The sequence below is a fragment of the Diospyros lotus genome, chromosome 8, assembly GCF_014633365.1.
Source record: "Diospyros lotus cultivar Yz01 chromosome 8, ASM1463336v1, whole genome shotgun sequence".
Taxonomy (NCBI): Eukaryota; Viridiplantae; Streptophyta; class Magnoliopsida; order Ericales; family Ebenaceae; genus Diospyros; species Diospyros lotus.
Genome location: NC_068345.1, coordinates 35,071,385 through 35,080,580, shown reverse-complemented (window position 1 = coordinate 35,080,580; position 9,196 = coordinate 35,071,385).

Genomic DNA, 9,196 nt, shown 5'->3' with positions numbered 1-9,196 from the left:
CTAAGATGATGGTGGTCATGCCCTGGCAAGTTCTAGTCGTCCCATTGCCGAATTTTTCTTCCACGTGATGCGATAGGTCGGCCATGCTGCTAGCAACAAATTCCAAAAATTGCACTTTGGCCCCCAACTTTTGTTGTTGTTGTTGTGCATTTTGGCCTTCTTCCTCAAGTCCTTAGACTTTGATAATTTATCACATGAACCCCTAAGTCCCATTCTCCTCAATTGGCCTAATAAATTTGGAAAAATATCATTTTCACCCATTTTTTTAACTAGAATTAAAAATTACACTTAGGCCCGAATGTGTGTTTTGATCGCAAACCCTTTTGTTTCATCTCGAAACCACTTAAGGGTTGTTCTATTCACAAAATTTGAGCATCCTCAAGGTTCCATGGACTTCTCGAAAGTCCCTTACCATCATTCGGTCTTTCAGGCTAAAAGTTAGTAGTATCAAAAATTGTCTCTGTTCTGATTGTTTTCAACTTCATAAATCTCGTCTTGTGATACTCGTCGATGTCATACCATTTTATTTAGAGATCTAAGTTTTGAGGCACTCCTTACCGTCGATTCAACAACTTATTTTACTATCAAGTCAATTTTTTGGTATTTTGAACTCATTTAAATTACGTTGCAACCTCATGCCAACATGGGGTATTACATTTCTAGTTTTAATAGTGTTTAACTAGTGTTTTAGTTCGCTGTTAGGTTCTGAAGTTTATGCTAACTTCTCAATTTGTTAGTCGTTGAACCCTAAGAAGCAAATGCCAATTAGTCTCTCGCACATTCGATGAGGCAGCGAATATGTTTTAAGAGAACTGTGTGTTACACTATCTCGATTTTATTATCCATTTATATGCTGTTGTGCTTTTATTTTTTCTTGCGTAATATTACATTATTTTAATATTTCTGTACTGCTAGTTTAAATATAATATTATAATAATTATATTTCCAAACGATAATTACAATATTATAAATATAATTATTATTTGGCTAACAATATAATTATTTTATTGTGGATGGTTAACAATCTTAAAACAGATTCCTCATAGATAAGTTTTGTTTCAAGAGATGGCTACTCCTGTGAATTTTGTTGGAACCTCTAATAATGTGGCGCAAGGATCTGTTCCTACAGCTTAGATGTAACGCCCCACTTTTCCGAGCGTTAAATAACTTAGGAATTTTGAGAATATATATATATATTTTTTAAACCATCTCTCGACAATCCCGTTTTACCTTCTCAACACACTAAGTAAGAATCAATAAGTTAAGACAGGTAATCATCATAAATGCGAAAGCTTAAAATCGAAACCTGATATGGTACATAATCAATTTCACTTTATAATAGTATAAGAATCCGTACCATACATTAACATCATATCCTTAATACAGAGTTACATAAATTCATTGCTGTCTCTCAACTCATTAAAGCATAAGCTAAAACATACTCAAATCAGCTCGCTGAGTTCATTGGCCACGCCATCATGTACCGTCTCATCTCAACCTGCTCTTTATCTAAGCTGCAAGTCTAAACTGGAACGTTGAATGTTCTAGAGGCATAACCCATTAGAAGATGAAACTTCTAGTGAGGGTTTAAGAACATGATACGTGAATGCATAATGCAAATATATGAACAAATATTTGCCCTAGTGTAACTTCCCTGGCCCAGCCGGGCACGGAATCCTAGGCAAATCCCGAACCTTTGCAGGACAAGCCTAACGTTATTCCATCATTGCCCTAGGGGAATTACGGCTACATTCTGGGGGCGACATCCCATTCCCATACACAAATATCAACGTAACAATAATATCGTGCCATGCAAATATCATAATTTTCCATGCAATATGACAAAATGAATCATATCTTTCGTAAATATCATGCACATATATCTTTCATAAACATCATGCATAATAAACAATCATTTCGTATAAGATAGGAAAAACTCACAAAACCATGTTTAGGATAAAATTACTCACCTTTAGCACAAGTTTGAACTTCCTTGAAAAATATGCATCGCCTCGATTTTCGTGCCAACTCTCAAAAGTTGTACCAATCACATCATCTCGATTGCCTCAACATAAAAATGACATTTATTACTAAATATCCTCAATATTCCATTTATTTCCTATTTTCCTTCATTTTCTTTCATTTTTCCTTCTGAAAATCCCAATAAATACATCGAGACTATGTTCTCAAATCTATCTTCACAACAATTCATAATAGACTTTAAACTTCAAGGGAAAAATACTGGACTTACCCGGATGGTGCGTTTTCACGTAAAACGAGGCACTTTGATGCTAGAATCGAGACTTATAGAACTCCAAATTAAAATATTTTTTTAAAGGACCTAGATTTCGATTTTATAGGAATTTATCAATTTTTTTCAGAATTTTTGGAGCCCGGACGCGCCTGCACTCGCCCAAACAAGGTGCTCTACGCGCACCCACTCGCGGGGCCCAACTAGCGCGTGTGCCCCACGCGCCGGTCTTATTCAACATCCAGCTCGTCGGACTGGTGCGCTGCCTTCGATTTAATGGCCATATCTCCTTCATCCGACCTCCGATTGACCCCCTGTTTGAACCTATGGTTTCCTCTTTTCATCCTCTACAAGATGATACTAAAAATTCCCACAAACAGAGCCATTTTCAGACTGCTCGAAGCTATTTTCCGGTGAAGCTCGTTTTTCCGACGAAGCTCCATATCTCCTTCATCTCTCAACGAAAATTGCTCAAAATTCACAGGAATGATCCTCTGGACATGGGGAACAAAAGCCCCTTATCGATTGCTCTCAATTTTTGCCCAAACTCTCGGATCTGAGAGTTTAATTTTTTACTCTATTCGGCTAATTCAAAAATCTCTATTTATAGGCAACCCCGACTCTCCAAATGCTCATGGTTGGTCGATCCAACCTCCCTGAGGCTTCTACCTGCCCCAGATTAGTCCAAAAACGCCACCAAACACAGATTCAACGTATTGGAATTTCATCCACAAAACGGTCGAAAATCATGCAAAATTGGTCATCATCTTGGCCAATGTCGGCCTAAACTCGACCCAAGAGTATCCTAGGCCACTTTCCTTGAGTCTCTCACCACCGAATTCAGTGATGGGAGGTGGTAGAGAAATCTTGGTCGGCCATGGCAGATTTGCTCCATCTTCAACTTTTGAAAATTGCACTTTGACCCTTATCTTTTCTCATTTGAACTTTTGGCCCTTTCCTTGAAATCCCTAAGCTTCCCAATATTGCCATTGCGACCTATAAGTTCTATAATTTTCATTGCATCCCCGAAGATTCTGGAAAAATATCATTTTGACCTCCCTCTGGCAAAATTAAGAAATTACACTTAGGCCCGAATCTTCGTTTTGGCCCTAAACCTCTTCGTTTCTTCCTGAAACCACTGAAGGGTTATTCCTTATGAAAAATCGAAGCCTCTTCAAGCTTCCATTGACTTCTCGAAAGTCGTCTATAATAATTTGGTATTGCAGCCTAATTGGCAGTTGCCATTTTGCTGTACCGAAAATTATTCCCGATCTGATTTTTTTTGGCACCATAAATCCTATCTCGGGGTACTTGTTAATGTCACATCATTTTTCTTTGGCATCTTGACTGCAGGACACTCCCTCCAGTCGATTCGGTCATTCATACGGTAATAAATTACCATTATACCCTTTATTTATCCTTAAATTTCATTTTTTCTCCTAAGATAATTTACCCTTGAGTCCTTTAGAATTTCTCGGGTATTACATTAGATGCCTGTTGTAGTGCCTATGGGCCATGGCAAAAAGTTTAAGAAATTCAACGGGTTGAATTTCAAGAGGTGGCTGCAAAAGATGTTTTACCTCACTACATTGAATTTTGTGAGATTCTTAATTGAGGATGCTCCTAGTTTAAAGGAGGGTGAAACGGATATACTAGTAATCAATGCAGTTAAGGCATCGATGCATTCTGATTTTTTGTGCAAAAATTATATTTTAAATGGTTTGCATGATTCATTGTACAACATATACATTATAATGAAAACTACCAAAGAGGTATGAGAATTCTTAGACTGAAAATACAAATTTGAGGATGATGGAACCAAGAACTTCATAGTTGGATGATTCCTCAATTTCAAAATGGTGGATTCTAGGACTGTGGTCAGTCAGTACAAGAACTTCAAGTAATCTTACATGAAATTCATGCAGAGGGGATGATCCTAAGTGAATCTTTCCAAGTGGTTTTTGTTATTCAGAAGTTGCCTCTTGGTTGAAATGATTTCAAGAATTACCTTAAACATAAGCGAAAGGAGATGAACCTTGAAGGACTGTTAATTAGACTTCGAATTGAAGAAGACTGTAATGCCCCGCCTTTTCAAGGGCGTTAAATAACTTAGAATTTTTGAAAATATTTTTTTTTTCAATATAGCTCAATATAAATCATTTCCGGACAATCCCGCTCTACCTTTTCAGTATACCAAAATAAGAATCAATAAGCTAAGACAGGTAATCATCATAAATGCAGAAGCAATAATCAAAATTTGATATGGTATATACCGAATTCACTTTATTCATAACATAGGAAATCGTACCATAGTTTAACGTCACGTCGTCAATACTTAAATACATGGAGACTCATTTATCAGAGATAACAACTAAATAGCTCGAATAATAATACATATCGTACTTATATCTTACAAGTTTAATCCTCAACAGAACATAAGACTAAAGAATATTCGTCTCTTCATGATGAAGCAATATAGCGAAACATGTTGAATCCATCGGACACGTCACCCTATGCCCCCATATCTCAACCATTTCCTTGCCTAAACTGCAAGTCTCAACTGGAACGTTTGAATGTTCCAGGGGCACAACCCAATTAGAAGATGAATCTTCTAGTGAGGATTTAAAAATAGATACATGAAGGCATGATGCAATAACATGAACATTCATATGCCCTAGTGTAACTTTGCTGGCCCACTAGCCCGGCACGGAACCCAAGATAGAATCCTGACCCTTTTGCAGAATAATCCTAACATTGTTCCATCAGTTGCCCTTCGAAAATTATGGCTACACTATTAGGGTGGCATTCCAATCCCATGCACGAATATCAATATGCTAATAATATCGTGTTATATAAAAATCACGACTTTCCATGCAATAGTATACGAACAAATATGACAAGATGATTATAACTTCCATGAATATTATGCATAATATAAGCAATTATATCATATATAAGTCATTGGGACAAAACCACTCACCTTTAGCACGAAGTTCGGAATACCTCAAAAAATGCTCATCGCCTCGATTTGCGTGCCCGACCTCAATTTTCGTGCCAAGCCTAAAAAATTGCACAAATCATTTAACCTCTAGCACAACAATCCTATAAATCATATTCATTCACAAAATATTTTAATACTTCAATTTCTTCACATTTTCCTCCATTTTTATCCCATTTTCCTTTTTAAAATTCCAAATAAATACTTTCTTAACTATTTTCTCAAATATTTTTCCACAACAATTCATTATATTCTAAGAACTTCAAAAGAAAATTTCAGAACTTACCCCAAAGCTTTATTTGCATGCAAAACGAGGCTGGTCATTGCGAAAATCGAGAAATCAGGAAGGCCAAAACCAAAACTTTTTGCCCAGATATCTAGATCTCGATTTTATAGGAATTTAGCAAAATTTTTCAAAATTTTTCATGCCTGGACGCGCCCTCACACACCCCCACAAGGTGGCTCATGCGCCCCTCACTCGTGATTGCTGCTGGCACGTGCATTGCATGCGCCAGTCGTTTTCTTCCTCCAACACGCCAACAACTGTGTCCCACTCTGTTTTTTTGGCGATATCTCCCTCATTTAAGCTCCGTTTTGCCTCCCGGTTGAACCTACATCTTCCTCTCTTTGTCATCTACAGGATTAGAGCTTCAAATCGGTTGATTAGAGCCATTTTTTAACTGCTCAACTTGATTTTCCAACTAAACTTAATTTTTCGTCGAATCTTCATATCTCCCCCATCTTTTAATGAAAATTGCTCAAATTTCACAGGAATGATCATATGGACATGGGGAAAAAAATCCCCTTATTCGTTACTCTCAATTTTTCCCCGAACTCTTGGATCTGAGAGTTTAATTTTCTTCTCTATTCGACCATCTCTGAATACCTCTATTTATAGGCGATTTCGGGCCTTCAAATGCTCATGGCTAGTCAATCCAACCTCCCTAAGGCTTCTATTTGCCCCAGATTAGTCCAAAAATGCCACCAAACATGGAATCAATGCATTGGAATTTCAGCCAAGAAATGGCCAAAAATCATGCAAAATTGGTCACCATCGTGGCCAATGTCGGCCTATGCTCGACCCAAGAGCATCCTATGCCACTTTTCTATAGTCTTTTGCCACAAAATTTGGTGATGGAAGGTGGAGGTGGAAGCTTGGTCGGCCATGGCAGATTGCTCCATCTCTAACTTTTGAAAAATTACACTTCAACCCCTACTTTTTCTCATTTTGCACTCTAGTCCTTTTCTTGAAGCCCCTGAGCTTTCCAATAGTTCCATTACAACCCTCAAGTCCTAAAACTTTCATTTCATCTCTAAAGATTTGGAAACAATGTCCTTTCTACCTTTCTTTGGTAATTTCAGGAAATTACACTTAGGCCCGAATCTTCATTTTAGTCGCAAACCCTTTTGTTTCTTCCTGAAACCACTGAAGGGTTTTTCTACATACCAAATATGAACCTGCTCAGGGTTTCGTTGACTTCTCAAAAGTCCCCTAGAATTACTCAATTTTTTTGCCTAAATCATAGTTGTATTTTAGCTGTACCAAAAATCATTTATGATTTAATTTCTTTCGACGTCATAAATCATGCCTTGAAATAATCGTCAATACCATATTGATTTCCTTAGACATCACGGCTTCAGGGCACTTCCTGTAGTCAATTCGGTTATTCATAGCGGTGAAAAATTACCCTATAACCTCAATTTATCTGTAAATTTCATTTTTCCCCAAGATAATTTACTCTTGAGTCATTTGCAAATTCTTGGGTATTACAAAGACAATAGAGGCTTTGAGAAGAAAAGTTTCAATCCTATTGTTGCTAAAGCGAATGTATTGGAGCATAGACAAAGCTCCAAATATAAGAAAACAAGTCAAAGTTGGGACCCAAATGAGGAGTCTCCAAAAATAAGTTTTGGGGGAAATGCCTCAACTATGGCAAGATGGGTCACAGATCTATGGAGTGTAGACTTCCGAATAGGAAGACTAAGGCCCATGAGGCACATGTTGTGGATACCATGATTACAGATGTGTCCAAAATAAACCTGTCAGCCATGATATCTGAGGTGAACTTGGTCGGGTCTAACTTGAGAGAATGGTGGATTGACATTGGTGCCGCAAGGCATGTGTGATCAAACAGGAAACTATTCACCACCTTCAAGCCACTTGATGGAGAGAATGTGTTCATGGGTAATTCTACTTCTTCTGAGATTAATGGATAGGGGAATGTGGTGTTCAAGATGATATATAGAAAACAACTGACTTTGAATAACATGTTGTATGTGCCAAAAATTCGTAAGAACCTGGTGTTTAGGTCGTTGTTGAACAAGCATGGATTCCGTATGGTATTCGAGTAAGATAAAATTATTTTTTCAAAATATAAAATGTATGTTGGGAACGGTTATGTATCATATGGGCTTTTTAAGCTCAATGTAATGACCATTATAAATAAAACAAATAAGCCTTTGGTTTATTTGCTTGAGTCATCCAATTTATGACATAGTAGGTTAGGTCATGTTAATTATGATACATTGCGTAGATTAATTAACTTGGATCATATACCCTATTTTCATATCGATTCAAAACATAATTGTGAAATTTATGTAGAGGCAAAATTGATGAGATTATCTTTCCAAACAATTGAAAGAAATACCGAACCCCTTAATTTAATTCATAGTAATATGTGCGATTTAAAATTTGTACAAACAAGAGGTGACAATAAATATTTTATTACTTTTGTTGATGATAACACAAAATTTTGTTATGTGTATTTGCTTAAAAGTAAAGATGAAACTTTAAAGAAATTTATTCTCTATAAGAATGAAGTTGAAATCGACTTAACAAAAAAATAAAGGCGTTGAAAAGTGATCGAAGTGGCGAGTATGAAACACCAATCGGTTAATTTTGTGCATAACATGGAATTGTACATGAAGTCATAACACCTTATTCACCTCAATCAAATGGTGTTGCAGAACGTAAAAATCACACATTGAAAGAAATGATAAATGCGATGTTAATAAGTTTTGGATTGCCTTAGAACATGTGGGGTGAAGCTATTTTATCAAGCAATTATTTTTTAAATAAGATACCTCAGAAGAAAGAAGAAAGACTCCCTATGAATTCTGGAAAGATATGATGCCATCCTATAAATACTTAAGAGTGTGTGGGTGTCTAGCAAAAGTTATTATTCCGACACGAAAGAAAATGAAAATAGGTCCTAAAATAGTGGATTGTATTTTTATTGGGTTTGCCCATAACAATAATGCTTATCGATTCCTTGTGTATGAGTCAAAAAATTCAGACATACACAAAAACACTATAATGGAATCGAGAAATGCATCATTTTTTGAAGAAGTGTTTCCTTGTAACTCCAAGGAGAGTTCAAGTTCATTTAAACGAACATATGATATCATGAATGAATAGTGTTAGGATTCAAAACATGAACAAAAACTTCAAAATGAACCTAGATGAAGCAAAAGAATAAAAGTAGAAAAATTTTTTAGCCCAAATTTTCTAACTTCTTAGAAAAAGAACCACAAAATTATGAAGAAGTTATATGTTCTTCAGAGGGACTTTTGTGGAAAGAAGTAATAAAAATGAAGTTGATTCTAGTTTACATAATTATACTTGGGAGCTAATAGATTTGCCACAGGGTGTAAACCTTTAGAGTCCAAGTGGATTTTTAAAAAGAAAATAAAAGCAGATGGCTCTATTGATAAGTATAAGGCTAGACTTGTGATCAAAGGTTATAGACAATGAGAAAGCTTAAATTACATTGATACATATTCTCTTGTAATGAGAACAAATTCCATTTAGATGAAACTTGCAATTACAGCTCTATGAAATTTAGAAGTATATCAAATGGATGCGAAAATAGCTTTCTTAAATGGAGTTTTGGATGAAGAAATTTATATGGAACAACTCGAGGGTTTTATAGTTCCAGGACAAGGAA